This window comes from Orcinus orca, chromosome 7 (genome assembly GCF_937001465.1).
Source record: "Orcinus orca chromosome 7, mOrcOrc1.1, whole genome shotgun sequence".
Classification (NCBI taxonomy): domain Eukaryota; kingdom Metazoa; phylum Chordata; class Mammalia; order Artiodactyla; family Delphinidae; genus Orcinus; species Orcinus orca.
In genome coordinates, this window is record NC_064565.1 from 20481287 (window position 1) to 20496181 (window position 14895).

General features: G+C 36.4%; 1 protein-coding gene and 1 pseudogene across 3 annotated transcripts in view; one reads left to right on the forward strand and one right to left on the reverse strand.

Moving 5' to 3' along the window:
- DPP10 (dipeptidyl peptidase like 10) overlaps positions 1-14895 on the reverse strand; it is a 1290245-nt gene that overhangs the window by 357220 nt on the left and 918130 nt on the right. The gene's annotated exons all lie outside the window — the stretch shown is intronic.
- On the forward strand, positions 10679-13567 carry LOC105748335 (mitochondrial import inner membrane translocase subunit Tim17-A-like; annotated as a pseudogene).

The following is a 14895-nucleotide window of genomic DNA, read 5'->3' on the forward strand; positions in this document are numbered from 1 at the left end:
TCTGCAACATTGGCTGTCTGTCAACTAATAACTGATGTTTATACTGGTTCCTTAAGCTGACCCTCCAGTCTGTGTATTCTTTTCTTTCCACTCAGCCTCAAGGCTTCAAGAACCTCCTTTATGAAGCTAGGAGAGTGACTACTAAGTCATAAGTAAGTCAAGGGTGAGCAATACCTTAGTTATGCTGTGGCATAAGGCATCTTCCCTACTACTGTTTCCAAGATGGCCTCAGTTACTCTGTTGAGGGAGCCACAAGGGTAATAGTGCGCCATCTGCTGCTTGGGGTAAGCGCACTGATGATAGAATTACTATGGGAATATGTGTATCATGAGGAGCCTTTTGGACAAATATTTCCACATTTTAATTTCCACATTTTATCTTCTAACACTCACACAATCAATAGTTCACATTTCTCATCTTACTAAAGAAACTCTTTTGAGTTTTCTTAAATTCTCTATTCCTTGCCATTGCTCCAAAGATGATTTTTTTAATACTCCACATCATTCAAGCCACCTGTTTGCACAGATGGTAGCTTGCTTGCTTACTTTTATACAAGAGCTAAAGATCTAGGCCTGACAAAACACAAGAGTTAACTGTCACTTTGCTTTGTTTCTCCAAGTTTAAAGTGAGTTAAAGAATCAGTGAGAACAGATGTCTCTCCTTAAGCATTTTATTTCACCTTTTTTGTCTCCCATGATCTTTTATAAAACATAATATACCTTGCATGTTTCTGCTTCAAAATGATGAACCTTCCTGTCCCTCTTTCTAATATGACATTATAGACATCACTAAGCAGATAAGAGCCACATCTGTAAATCCTACCCCATTTCACCCTCATAACATTTGCTCTAGGGCACAGCTGGAAGCAAAAATACGACAAACTAGTATGCAATTTGTTTACAGATGAGATATAATATAGAAAACACGCACTATTTTTTGTCCTTATCAAGTATTCTGATAAACAATTAACAAAATAATAAACACAATTTTTCACTGTATTGTTAGAATAATCAAACAACTACTTAAGTGTTTACCATGTTCCTTGGAAATATAAAGGGGAGAAAATGGCAACTAAAATTTAGTCAGCAAAATAAAATAAAGTTCTGTGGCATATTAAAAAACGACATTTATTAACTTCGACAATAAGAAAGGAATTTTATTAGGCATTTATACTTATTTAATTCTCACAGTAATGGCTCTTGTTATATTAGAGAAAATTGAGCCTCAGGGAACTTAGTTAACAGGACTAACATTAGACGATTAAGAGAATGGTGGGGTCAGAATTCTGATGGGGGACAGATTTTAAGTACAATTTGTCACTGAGTGTTGAAACAGCTGCTCCAGAAGATGCTACTACCTGATCTCTAACCCCTTCCGCACAAAACCCGCCCAGTGCTGGCTGGTGTCCTGAACACAGACGCAGGAGTTGAAGGGGTAACTCCTGAAAGCCCTTGCAATGTCTCATTATGGGAAGTAACTGAGACCTGAACATGGCAAAATCAGGAGCAGATACCTCCATGTCTGTTCTGTAGGTTGTTTCTCTCTGCTTTATCAGTGTCAGCTATCAGAATCTGGTCAGAAACCAAGGGAGCGTCTGGCTAACAGTGGAGCTAGTCCCAGCTTGACTGGTGCAGGCAGACCCACCTCTGAAGCTCAGCAAGGATGGAGTGGTAACCTCTAAAGGGTCGAAAGGACCATGATAATGGAGGAAGCTTAACCGAGCCCTCCTACTCTTACACGAGACCCCATGTCATCATATCAAAGATTAATACATGTGTGTGTTTACTTAAAAAGTAATTATGTTCTTTTTTCAATTTTTTATTATGTTAAAATACTCATAAAATTTACCATCTTTATAAGTGTACAGTCAGAAGTATTAAGTACCTTTATATCAGTGTGCAATCATTACCACTATCCATCTCCAGAACCCTTTTTTCATCTTGCAAAACGGAAATTCTATATCCATTAAGCAGTAACTCACTAATCCCTCTTCCTTCAGTCCCTGGAAATCACCATTCTACTTTCTGTCTCTATGATTTCCGCTACTCATATAAGGGGGATCGTACAGTATTGGTCTTTTTGTGACTGGTTTATTTTACTTAGCATAATGACTTCAAGATTCATTCAAGTTCTAGCTAATGCCAGAGTCTCCTTCCTTTTTAGATAAATAGTACTTCATTGCATGTACATAGCATTCATCGGTGGGAACTTGAAATGTTTCCATGTTTTAGCAATTGTGAATAATATTGCTATGAACACAGATGCACAAATATCTTTTAAAGACTCTGCTTGCAATTTTTTTGGTGATATACCCAGAAGTGGAATTTCTGGATCATATGGTAATTCTATGTTTAATTTTTAAAGGAACCTCCATATTGTTTTCCACAGTGACTGTACAATTTCACATTCCCACCAGTAGTGCACAAGGATTCCAATTTCTACACATCTTTGCCAACTCTCATTATTTTCTGAGTTTGTTCGCTTGCTTGTTTTGCTTTGTACAGAAACCACACTAATGCATGTGAGATGATATCGCATCGTGGTTTTGACTTGCATGTCCACGTCCTTAGTGTTTAGTGGTTTTGTGCATCTTTTTATATGCTTATTGACAATTAGTATACCTTAGAAAAGTGTCTACTCAAGTTCTTTGCCCATTTTTGAATCTGGTTGTTTGGTGTTTTTGTGCTTGAGTCTTAGGAGTTCTTTAAATATTCTGGATATCCCTTATCAGATACATGATTTTCAAATATTTTCTCCAATTCTGTGGGCTACCTTTTACTCGGTTGATAGTGTCTTTTGGTGTACATTTAAAAAAATTTTTCATGAAGCCCAATTTGTCTATTTTTCCTTTTGTTCATCTGTGATTTTGGTGTCATACACAAAAAATCATTGTCAAATCCAATGTTGTGAAGATTTTGTACTATGTTTTCTTCTAAGATTTTTATAGTGTTAAGTTTTCAATTTAGGTCATGGTTCCATTCTGAGTTATGAACTAGTGTACATCAACATATACATTTACCTAACACCATATACAATTTTTGTATATGGTGTTAAGTAAATGTCCGATTTCAATATTTTGCATGTTGATATCCAGTTTTCCCAGCATCATTTGTCAAAAAAATTGTCCTTTCTCCAATGAATATTTCTGCACTCTTGCCAAAAATCATTTGATCGTACATGTTAAGGTTTATTTATGGATTCTCTATTCTATTCCATTGTTATATATGTCTTTCTTTATGCCAGTACTACACTGTTTTGATTACTGTAGCTTTGTAGTAAGTTTTGAAATCAGGAAATTTGAGTCCTCCAAATTTGTTCCCTTGTCCTGGACTCTTTTGGCTATTCATGGTCCCTTTTGATTCCGTATGAAATTTAGAATGGTTTTTTCTCCTCTGCAAAAAACATTGCTGGGATTTTAGTAAGGATTTCATTGAATCTGTAGATCACTTTGAATAGTACTTACATCTTAATAAGTCTTCCAATCCATAAATACGGTATATCTTTCCATTTATTCATATTTTCTTTAAGGATACATGCTATTTCTTCTTTAAAGTTTGGTAGAATTGACCATTGAAGCATTTAGATCCAGGGCTTTTCTTTGTTAGGAGATTTTTGATTACTGGTTCAATCTTCTTACTAGTTATACGTCTATTCAGATTTTTAATTTCTTCATCATTTATTAATGGTAGGCTTTATGTTTCTAGGAATTTGTACATTTCATCTAGGTTATCCAATTTGTTGATGTACACTAGTTCATAGTACTCTCTTAAATCCTTTTTTATTTCTGTAGAACCACTAGTAATGTCCCCACTTTCATTTTGATTTTAGTGATTTGAATATTTTCTCTATCTTTCTATTTCTTTCTAAATAGTCCATCTATTTAAAGGTTGGCATGGCATGAGGGATCTTGTTTCCCCAACCAGGGATCGAACCCGTGTCCCCTGCAGTGGAAGCACGAAGTCTTAACTGCTGGACCTCCAGGGAAATCCTTAAAACTTTGTCCATTTTGTTGATCTTTTTGAAGAATAAACTTTTGGTTTCACTGGGGTTTTTTCTATTATTTATTTTGTTTTTCTCTGCTCTTTTATGATTTCCTTCCTTCTTCTAGCTTTGGGTTTAGTTTTTTCTTCTTTTTCTAGTTCATTAAGTTATAAAATTAGGTTGTTGATCTGAAAGCTTTCTTTTTTTCTTAATGTAACTGCTGATATTTATAAACTTCTCCCCTAGCACTGCTTTCACTGCATCCAATATATTTAGAGGCATGCTGTGTTCTCATTTTCATTTATATCTAAGTATATTTCACTTGCCCTTGTGATTTCTGCCTTGATCCATTAATTTTTAAACAGTGTGTTGTCTCATTTCCACAAATTTGTGAATTTTCCAGTGTTTCTTCTGTTATTGATTTTTAACTTTATCCCATTGTGATCAGAGAAGATATTTTGTATGATATCTACATTTTAAAATCCACTGAAACTTAATTTGTGACCTAACAAATTTACTTTTTTTCTCTTTGAATAGGCTATACTTTTTAAGCCTTTTTAGTTTTTGTTGAAAATTGTTCATTTAAATGTAGTAGTGTGGTAACTCTGGAAACCAGATTCTCCTCCTTCCTCAGGGTTTTCTGTTTTTTTATTTTTTATTTTTTGTTTTTGATTGCTATAGGCTGTTTCTGTGCTGAAGATCACTGAGGTGTAAGTTTAGGGTTTTTTCAGGTCTTTTTTGATCCTGTGCTTTTCCCTAGGCATGTGTAGTGACTTTCTAATTGCCCTATATATATGCAGTTGATTTTAAATATATCAGTCTTCAATGTTTGGCTCCCGAAAGGAGAAAAAGAATAAAAAGAGGGAGGGGGCAGGGGTGGAAGGTGCTGGCCCTTTAAATATCACTAGAAGTCACTTCGGCCAAAAGGAGAGGACCTTACAACAGTGGGGTAGGTATAACAACAATGACCACCACCTCTTTCTCTGCACCTCTGTGATCAGAAGCAACAATCAGCAAATAGAACACTGATCTCCAAAGGAAGACAGGGTGCTTTTTGTCCACTCTAGCTCCTGCAAGGTTCTCCTGTAACATGTGCACTGCCTCCTTTCCCAGGTTGAGGTGTGAAGGAAGGGTAACTGGTACTGTACCAAGAGTTGAAATTGACTGTTATCTGCAATTTGCTATCCAAACCCTCCCCTTGGAAGTTACAAACCTTCAACAGACTCCAGAGTTTCAAAAGGGTTATATCAGACAGATTCTGCCAGTACAATTATTGTCTAGTTAGGGAGATAAATTCCTACTTAGACCCATCTTTGAAGAATCCTTCCCCTGTATTTATGACTTAAATGGTAACACAACTTACTTTAGAAATTAATGAAAATATTAAAAAAGAAATTAAAATTCTATGAGTTCTTGTGATAGTTCACTTTATGTGTCACCTTGACTGGGCAAAGGGATTCCCAAATAGGTGGTAGAACATTTTTTCTTGGTGTGTCTGTGAGGATGTTTCTGGAAGAGATTAGCATTTGAGAAAGACTGAGTAAAGAAGCTCACCAATGTAGGTGGGTAGTATCCATTCAAATGAGGGTCTGAATAGAACAAAAAGGCAAGAGAAGAGTGAATTTGCTCTTTTTGCTTGAGTTGGGGCAACTCTTTTCCTACCCTCAGACATCAGTGGTCCTGTGGCACTTTGGACTCAGACTGAATGAAACCCATTAGTTTTCCTGGTTCTCCAGCTTGCAGATGAAAGACTGTGGGCCTTCTTGACTTCCATCACTGTATGAGCCAATTTCTATAATAAATTAACCTCCCTCTCTCTCTTTCTCTCTCCCTCCCCCTCCTTCCCTCCCGCCCTCTCTCTCCTTCTCCCTCTAGATAGCTACATAGATAGATAGATAGAGAGATAATAGATAGATAGATAGGAAGAAAATTGGTCTTGTATCTCTAGAAAACCCTGACAAAGATAATACAATTAGCTTTATCTTTTTATATTAAGCATTTTAAATCAGACTGGATGAACTTTTGTACACCAATTTTAACCCTAATGATAGAAAAGGTTATGCTAGATTCTTTCATATTATTTTACATTTTTAATGGCTGCAAAATATTTCTTTATGCAACATGCATTGAATTATTAAATTTTTATTTCTGTACTGTTGATGATGACATTTCTTTGCAGTAGCAGAAATAGATTCTGAAACTTCATTAAAGGTTGTATATCATCAAGATTTCCACCTTCAGATTGTTACCCAAGATTTTGCAGAAGTAGAATTTCATAGTATTTGTATTTCTTTTGCATAATTTTTGATTGTTTATAAGTTTAATGTTTGTATTTTAACTGTCATGTTTAAATTTCTTAAAAGTAATACACATTTTTAATGTAGTATTAATAAACTGGAGGTGGAAGGAGTTCCCTGGACCCCTTTCTCTGTAGGACAGATAGAGTTTTTTTAGAAGTATATATCACAACGTGTATATCTTTTAAATAGAAAAGAACAAAGAAATGTTATATTTATCTACAGATAAATCCAATTCCCTTTTATTGAGGGCCCTAGCTCAACTCCTGGCACAGTGCTAGAAAGCTTTCTTGCTTTTAAGCCTCCTTGCTGGCTGGGAAAAGCACCTGTGGCCCTCCGGTTGGCCCTCTCCCAGCATTTCCCAAAGTGCCACAATTACCACTTTTCAAACACTCATCAGAATTCCCATCAGATTCCCTCAGAATAAGAGATCTCCTCCAAATGTTAGTAAATGAAACCAATTCACATAAAGATTAAAAGATATGCTGTATTTCAAAATATGCTTCAAAGACTCTAACACAAATTTCACTAAAACTGATCCATCAGCAAAAAGTTATGATTGTTAAACAAAGCTAAACATATTTGACTGTTTACATTTACTGTAGTGATATTCAGATATTTTACTATGATGAAATATTTCACAAAACCTCAATTGTGATTATTTACACCATATTTTTTCTTTTTTTCTAGTAATAGGGGCATATATTAACATTTTATAAAAATGATGGTGCACTACTCTTGGGGCATATTGTAAACTATAATTTGTATTTATTGAAAGAGGTGTGGTATCTCCTTGAAGACACTCCATATTTAATAACTATACTTGTATAAACCAAATTAAACAATTACTAATGTGAGGGGTCACTATGTTCAAAGGTCATGGTTGAGATATTGCTGTTTCTTATGCTTCCAGAATCTCTGTGGTTGAATTCCTAAGAAGAGATTCCATGTGGTCTCTGGTGCCTTTTTTTTTTTTTTTTTTTGCGGTACGCGGGCCTCTCACTGCTGTGGCCTCTTCCGTTGCGGAGCACAGGCTCCGGATGCGCAGGCTCAACGGCCACGGCTCACGGGCCTAGCCGCTCCGCGGCATGTGGGATCTTCCCAGACCGGGGCACGAACCCGTGTCCCCTGCATCGGCAGGCGGACTCTCAACCACTGCGCCACCAGGGAAGCCCTCTGGTGCCTTTTTTTAATTCCTGCCTCCGTGGCTTGAACACATTAAAGCCTGGCTGAGAGGCAAGAGGATACTTATGGCTTCTCACCCTCTTCTCTTTTATATAAAATATTTGCTTTAGTTTTTAGAGTAGCATGGTGTTAAAATTTAGATTTTTAAGGAAAGGAAAGTTTTCACTTAAACTTTGAAAGAAATCTAAATGCCCTATTACAATTGAAGAAAGAATTTCACTTTTGTGGTTATGGACATTCAGTGAATAATAGAGTAGTGTGTGTTTATAATTAATAGTTCCTTGTATAATAATGTACTTCATGTTACAAAATATAAAGAATGCTGGATAATGACGGGATTTAGCCATTCCTGGGTTTAAGAACTTAATATCATTTCAAATCACCCTGAATATCAATTCTACTCCTAACAAAAATTTCTACCCCAATAAACACATCCAAAAGTTCCGGGTTCTTACTGAGCCTGTAGCCCATCAGTAGGATGCTCTCTCTCTTTCATCCATGATAGTTTCATGACAGAGTCAATGGCAGGCCAACCTCTAAACATTGCTAGTTAATACTCATACACATACACACACAAACACACACACACAGAGACACACACACACACACAGCTGCAGTCCTGTATATAAAATATCACAAGAAAATGACCATTTTCCATATCTCACAAAAAGAAACGGTACCCTAAAACAGCATTAAATAGTTAATTCAGCTTGATAAAATCTTCACAATCTAACTAAACATAAAGTTAACTGATTTCTAGAGTGTTACATAAAACTGCACTCTTTATGCTCCTACAATGTTCTCCATGGCAGTTAGCCAGAGAGAACCTTTGGAAGACTGAAAACTCATCCTGGAGCTATTGAAGTTTATTCTTGCCCATTCTGAAAAATAGGCTGATATTGATAATTGTTATAAAAAGTTTACCCCATGAGCCTCATAGGCTGCCAAGAATGTAATTGAGCTGAAATGGAAGGCTGGTATTAAGCTTGCATCTGGTTCTGAGTCAAGGAGCCCTCACTCTTTGACTAACATCAAGGGAAGCTTCTTTCATTTGGGGAGAACAATTTGACTATAGTGGAGTTCATTTTGAGAAATTGTCCCAGCTTGTCCAAACTGATGGCAAGTTGGATCGGATTTCAAATAAATAAATAAATACCTGTAGGAGTTGAGGTTACTACCCCTGGCTCAAAAAAATCAGATTAGAAAGTATTTGTTAGGTATCTACAATGCATGAGGCATGATTCCACTCATGATTTTACCAAACATGATGATACAATGTTAATTCTGACCCCCTTTTTCACTAAAAAAATGTAACAAAACACAGTATTCTATAATAATAAAAAAAATTGTGACACTTTTAGGCCATGTTTTCATTTATTATTTTATAATGATTTTAGTGAAATTCAGCATTTACATACGTTCTTAAAATGGAACCTGACATGTATCCTGTTGTCCTGAAAGATACAACTGTCTTCCTGGATGTCGTCTCAATTTTCTCTCATGATCTGCTCAAGAGTGGCAAATGTATGCACTTGGTCATTTATTTTGAATCTCTTGAAATTTCAACTTAACAATGTACTTCAGCAACAAAATTCAATAAATATTCATTAAGTTTGTGCTATGTATCAGGAAATACCTATTCTATGTGTTAGAGATACAAAACATCCTCACTCATTAAGGAGTTCAGAGTTCAATGGGGGATACAGGCAAATAAAACTATTTCCATACAAAGAGAAGTACAGTACTGTGATTAAGAGTAAAGACTTGTGTTATCAACTGAGGGTAGAAATTAACCACATGTACTTTAAAACACTAGCCCAAATTGAGATATCCTGTAAGTATAAAATACACACTGCATTTTGAAGACCTCGTATAAAAAGTATAAAATACCTCATTTTTAATACTAATTTTTAATACTGTACTGATTATGCTTGAAATGTTATTTGGGATATATTGTATTAAACAAAATGTATTAACACAATTAATTTCACCAGTTACTTTTTCAATGTATTCTTCAGAAAATTTATGAATTACGTCACATTTGTAACTCAGATTTCTATTGGACAGCGCTGGTTTGTATAGTGATGCTACTAGACCTTTTGTCTTCAAAACTCATTCTGTCACTTACTAGCTGTAAGACCTTAGGCAAGTACTAGTTTGTTTGTTTTTTGCTTCAGTTTCCTCATGTATAAGAAGAGGCTGATAACAATTATAGTTGTTCACTCAATAGGGTTGTTGGAATAGTAAGTGAATCAAAACATCTAAAAGGTGACTATTATGAAATATGTAAGCATTAAGTAGGCACATAGAAAGAGTACCTATCTCAGGCCAGAAGAAGTAAACTCAGAGAACTCCAAAAAAAATAAATAAATAAAAATAATGGTTTCACTAAACCTTCAAAGAATGTCAGAAAGCTATCCCATTGTAATAGGAGGATAAGAATATTTCCAAGAATATGGACAATATAAATAAAGTCATAAAACTTGAAAGAACCAAGGTCCATTCCAGGAACTGAAAGTGGTTTTCAATGTGTAGGATTGCAAACTTCTTCGAAGCAATGGTGGGAAGAGAGACTGAAGAGGTGAGAAAAGCCAGGTCACTACACTGCCCGATACTATTTTAAAGAATTTATGAAATTAGGAATCCCCTCTATAAAATTAACCATATTGTTTTAGGAGAGTCAAAGGAGATACCCAAAGAGAAGAAATGAAATGGGAATAAGTGATGTCATGAAGGAGATTACTAAGATATTAATAAAAGAATTTCTGAGTAGTAAGGCATATTACTTCCCCATTCTAACCCTTAAGGTAAGATGCTTTTGATAGCTATCCAGTTATCCTTTTCTACTAATTGAGCCTATTAAACCAACAAGCCACTAAAACTTGTACTCATTTAATACACTCACTGTAAGCTAGGTTATGAAAATAAATTTTGGATTTTGTAAATTGGGAATGCCCACCAATAAATATTAATGCTCAGATTCTATTATGGTAATGGATAGACACCAACACTCATAGATTTATAACTTATAAGGACAAAACAGAGTCGGAGAGATCTACCTCCCAGGTGAAAGAGAAAAAGTTGAAAGCTCTCAGGAAAAGGTTCCTTTTGTATTAGAGGTATAGGTAGTGTTAAAAGGTAAACTGAGGCACATAAAACTTTTTCAAAGGTTTATTTATGCAAGCCGATTCAAACTGGACAGCACCAAACCAAAAATGGTTAGGAGCTCCCTGATGACAGAAGCTAGGAAAAAGGTTTTCATAGAGAAGATGCAGAAGAAAAACAAATACGTTATTCGATTGGCTATACTTAAGCAGTTGCCCTATTTGGAAAAGCGGGCTACTTGTGATCGGTTGTTCTTTTGGGGTTTTTTTGGATTCTGGTGCATTGATTCTGGCTTAGGTTTTGGCTTGCTTAGTAGGCTGCCGAGGCATCAGAGCCACCTCAGTCTAATAGACTCCTTGTTTAATTAATTTTATTGTAGTTACAATGATATATCATAAGGGCATTAAAATAATAAGAAAGGAGACTCTTCTGGAAGGAATTTTGGTGGATTAAATTTTAAATATGTTGAATAAGGTAACATTATCAAAAGTGAAATGAACAAATGTATGTATATATACTATATACTAAATTTGTGATAGGATAACCTATAACAATTAGCAACCAGCAATAGTATCTGAAATAACTTTTAATTTTGATTGCATCACTTTGTTTTCTCCCTTAGTAAGATTCACTGCTTCGTCCTCAATGTCTTAAACAGCTAGATACAAACAGCAGGGTTATGCCAACACTCTATGACAGTACCAAAGTGCACATTTCCAGTTGATGATATCACAGTAGGTACCCACCCTAGATATCTCTGGGTAGTGTGTTATTAGCATATGTCTCAAAGTTTGCCATGTCCACCTCTTTGTCACCCCCGATCACAGTGTTGAATGTGTCACTGGAAGACCAGCAGTTTTGCCCTTATGTAAGGCACACTCTGTCTCTCATGACAGTAGTGTCGTCCTGTACAGTCTCATTAACAGACTATATTTATCACTCGTTCATGGCTCAACATTACAAACTCCTTCCATGTATGTCTTTTCTTTATGTAAAAAAATGGTACTTAGTGTCCTTCAGGTTTAGAAATTAATGACACTATCAATATTAATTTTGAAAAGAATAAAATTTTAGCGAAGACTGAGATGCATCTTCAGATGAGTGAGAACTAAAAAGGACAGAAAAATGTTACAGTAAGTAAATATTACACTAAATCATCTCAAATATTATTTCAGGACTTAAGCTTCTAGGGGGCTATATTTTTACTGACCATTTATTAAATTTCAAACCTAACTGAGACTGTTTGGAGAAGAGAGCATGGAAAACCACATTTTGAAAACAACGAGTGATATCAAGAAAGAAGCAGAAATGGCCTCAGTGTTGGGAGAACATATCAGGGAAATGCTCAAGCAAACAGTGATGGAACGTGACAGAGCTATTAAAATCCAAATCCACACAAACATTCAAATTGTTTCTCATCTGGGCACAGTTTCTTCTTCTACTCTGAACTGCAATTACAATGAATGGGCTTCAACCCTCTCAACTGGTGCCCAGTGAGAGAGGCATGTTTATGCTCTCAAACATTTGGGCCATCCACTTGCTCATATGTTATGGTTTGATGCCCAGGTTTCTTTCTGTGCCATGAAATCCTGGTCCAGGATGAAACTGGAAAAAGATGGTGCAGTGACAGGATGATAAATGAGGTTCACCACGATGTAAGGTTGGGTTGTCCTCTTGTATTCTTGGCAACAGAAACAGATTTACCAACATGTCTGCCCCAAAACACATTCTTCTATAAAGTTTTAAAATGAAGCAGCTAAGGGAATTGTCTGGCAGTCCAGTGGTTAAGACTCTGGGCTTTCACTGCTGATGGCACAGGCTCAATCCCTGGCTGGGGAACTAAGATCCTGATAACTGCACAGTGTGGCCGAAAATTTTTTAAATTTAATAAAATAAAATCAAGCAGCTAATAACCACATTATATCAAAGGACTAGCAGGAAAATCCTCTCTTTCTGTTTGTGCATAGATACCCAAATTCAAAGTTCTTCTTTAGGATGGGGGACTTGTATAGATAAGCATTCTGTTTGTTTGTGGCAATGCTAAACAAATTCATATTCTGAAAATTCCAAATTAAAGTACACACTAGGGTGCAACAATTCTGCTCACTGAGGGTTCTTTCCGTTCAAACAAGATTTGTCACATTTTAAAACTGAATTTATCCAATGCATATAAAATGCAATAAAATGTACAGACCTTAACTGATATCTAAAAGTTTAAGAATCTGTCTTTTAAGTAAAACCTAGAGCTAACTTCTCTTTAAAAGTAATTTCAATGTGATTGTAGAGCTTTTGAAAAGGTGTTAATTCTTTGAACAGAGATAAAATTAAAGTCAAAAAGGTTTTAGTCACAGTAGTAGAGAGGCAGCACCTTCTAACTAGCAGACCTTTAAAATTGACTACGGGCTAAAATCACAAAGTACAAAACAGCAACCAGTAAATCCGTCATGTGGTTTCTTCATCTCAGTCAGATACCAAACTGTCATCTAAAATGTAATCAACAATGTCCCTAGATTAAACTGAATATGAAAATTTATTTTGACCATGGAGTCAAGGTACAAGAGTATGCGTGCAAATTGTGGATGACTGTGGTGGGGCCTTTAAGATGAGAACCATAGGTGATGGTAATCAAAGGTTTTCGCAGTTCTCCAGTGGGAGTAAACCACAGACTAGGAAGGAGTTTGACAGCTATTAAAACCAGGGCTCTGCAGTTGAGAGGTAGCTTTGCTGTTTAGGGAAGGTCTGTTTTCCATGACTGACTGCAGTATGGTTCAAGTCAGAGGGAAAGAAGATCCCTGGAACTCCATCATGAGCGGTGCCTTAACAGGAGCCATACTGGCAGCAAGAAACGGACCAGTGGCCATGAAGGAGCTGGTGTCTCCTTGACAAGATTTGCCTCTGCCCAATTTCCCAATTATCCTCCATTTCCTGAAGACCCCTTGCAGTAGCCTTCAGCCCAGTTACCATCCTCACCTTTTGGAGACTATGGACAATATCAATAGAACTTCTTCCCCAGGATTTCTTTAATGGAATGAGGAAAGGATTTCAGACTGTTTTTCAAACTATAGGTGGGACAACTATGGCCAAACAAACTATGAAGAGACATTTAGCATCTTCTTCTATTTAAAGGAACATGGGGGTGGGGGTTCCTAAAAAATAATACATTTATTTATTCATACTTGGATTGCATTTGTGATTAAATAAATGTCTAAAATCTTTCAAAGGAAATACAATAAGTGCTAGGAAGATGAAGGACCAAATGGCAAGCAGCAATGAAGTATGACCATCATTTCCTTGTGGACTTCTCTGCCTGGTTTCGTTCTGTTAGTCAAACAATAAAAAAAACTCCTGGACATTGCTCTTAAAAAAACAAAACAAAACAAAACTTACTTTAGAATAATTTTAATTTGAAAATAGATTTAGTCTTTCTTTACACCCTTCTAATTTAAAACAAAATAAATTTATATTTCTTTTTTCTTTACATAATTTTCTTGATTCTCCTCCTCATTTAAATTCTTCCAACATCCACTGAGCAGAACTGGAACACAGCATTCAGATAAGGCCATGATTCTGCTGTCTCAGTTTATGTTTATAATCTATCCTGATTGCTAAGGGTTACATTCTTTGTTTCACAAGGCTCTGCCTGGGTACAAACTGTTCTACATAATGACACTTACTACAGAAGTCAAAAGTAAACACTCAAGTATCATTATTCAATAATCATTTTTAAAATTGCATTAAAAATGTCTTGTGTTCTTCAGTTTGCCACATTAAAATGCAGGCAGTCCAGTTCAATAAATCCCAGAAGAGTAGTGAGTATCAGAATCTAGTCTCGGTAGAGGGCCGTGCACTTACTCCCTCTTGCGAGAGCAGCAGAATCACAGTTAACTGCTGAGCAATCACTGACAGGAAGACACTGGAACTCACCAAAAAAGATACCCCACATCCAAAGACAAAGGAGAAGCCACAATGAGATGGTAGGAGGGGCGCAATCACAATAAAATCAAATCCCATAACCGCTGGGTGGGTGACTCACAAACTGAAGAACAAGTATACCACAGAAGTCCACCCACTGGAGTGAAGGTTCTGAGCCCTATGTCAGGCTTCCCAACCTGGGGGTCCAGCAACGGGAGAAGGAGTTACCAGAGAATCAGACTTTGAAGGCTAGTGGGATTTGACTGCAGGACTTTGACAGGACAGGAGGAAACAGAGACTCCATGCTTGGAGGGCACACACAAAGTAGTGTGCACATCAGGACCCAGGGGAAGAAGCAGTGACCCCAAAGAAGACTGAACCAGACGTACCTGTTGGTGTTGAAGGGTCTCCTGCA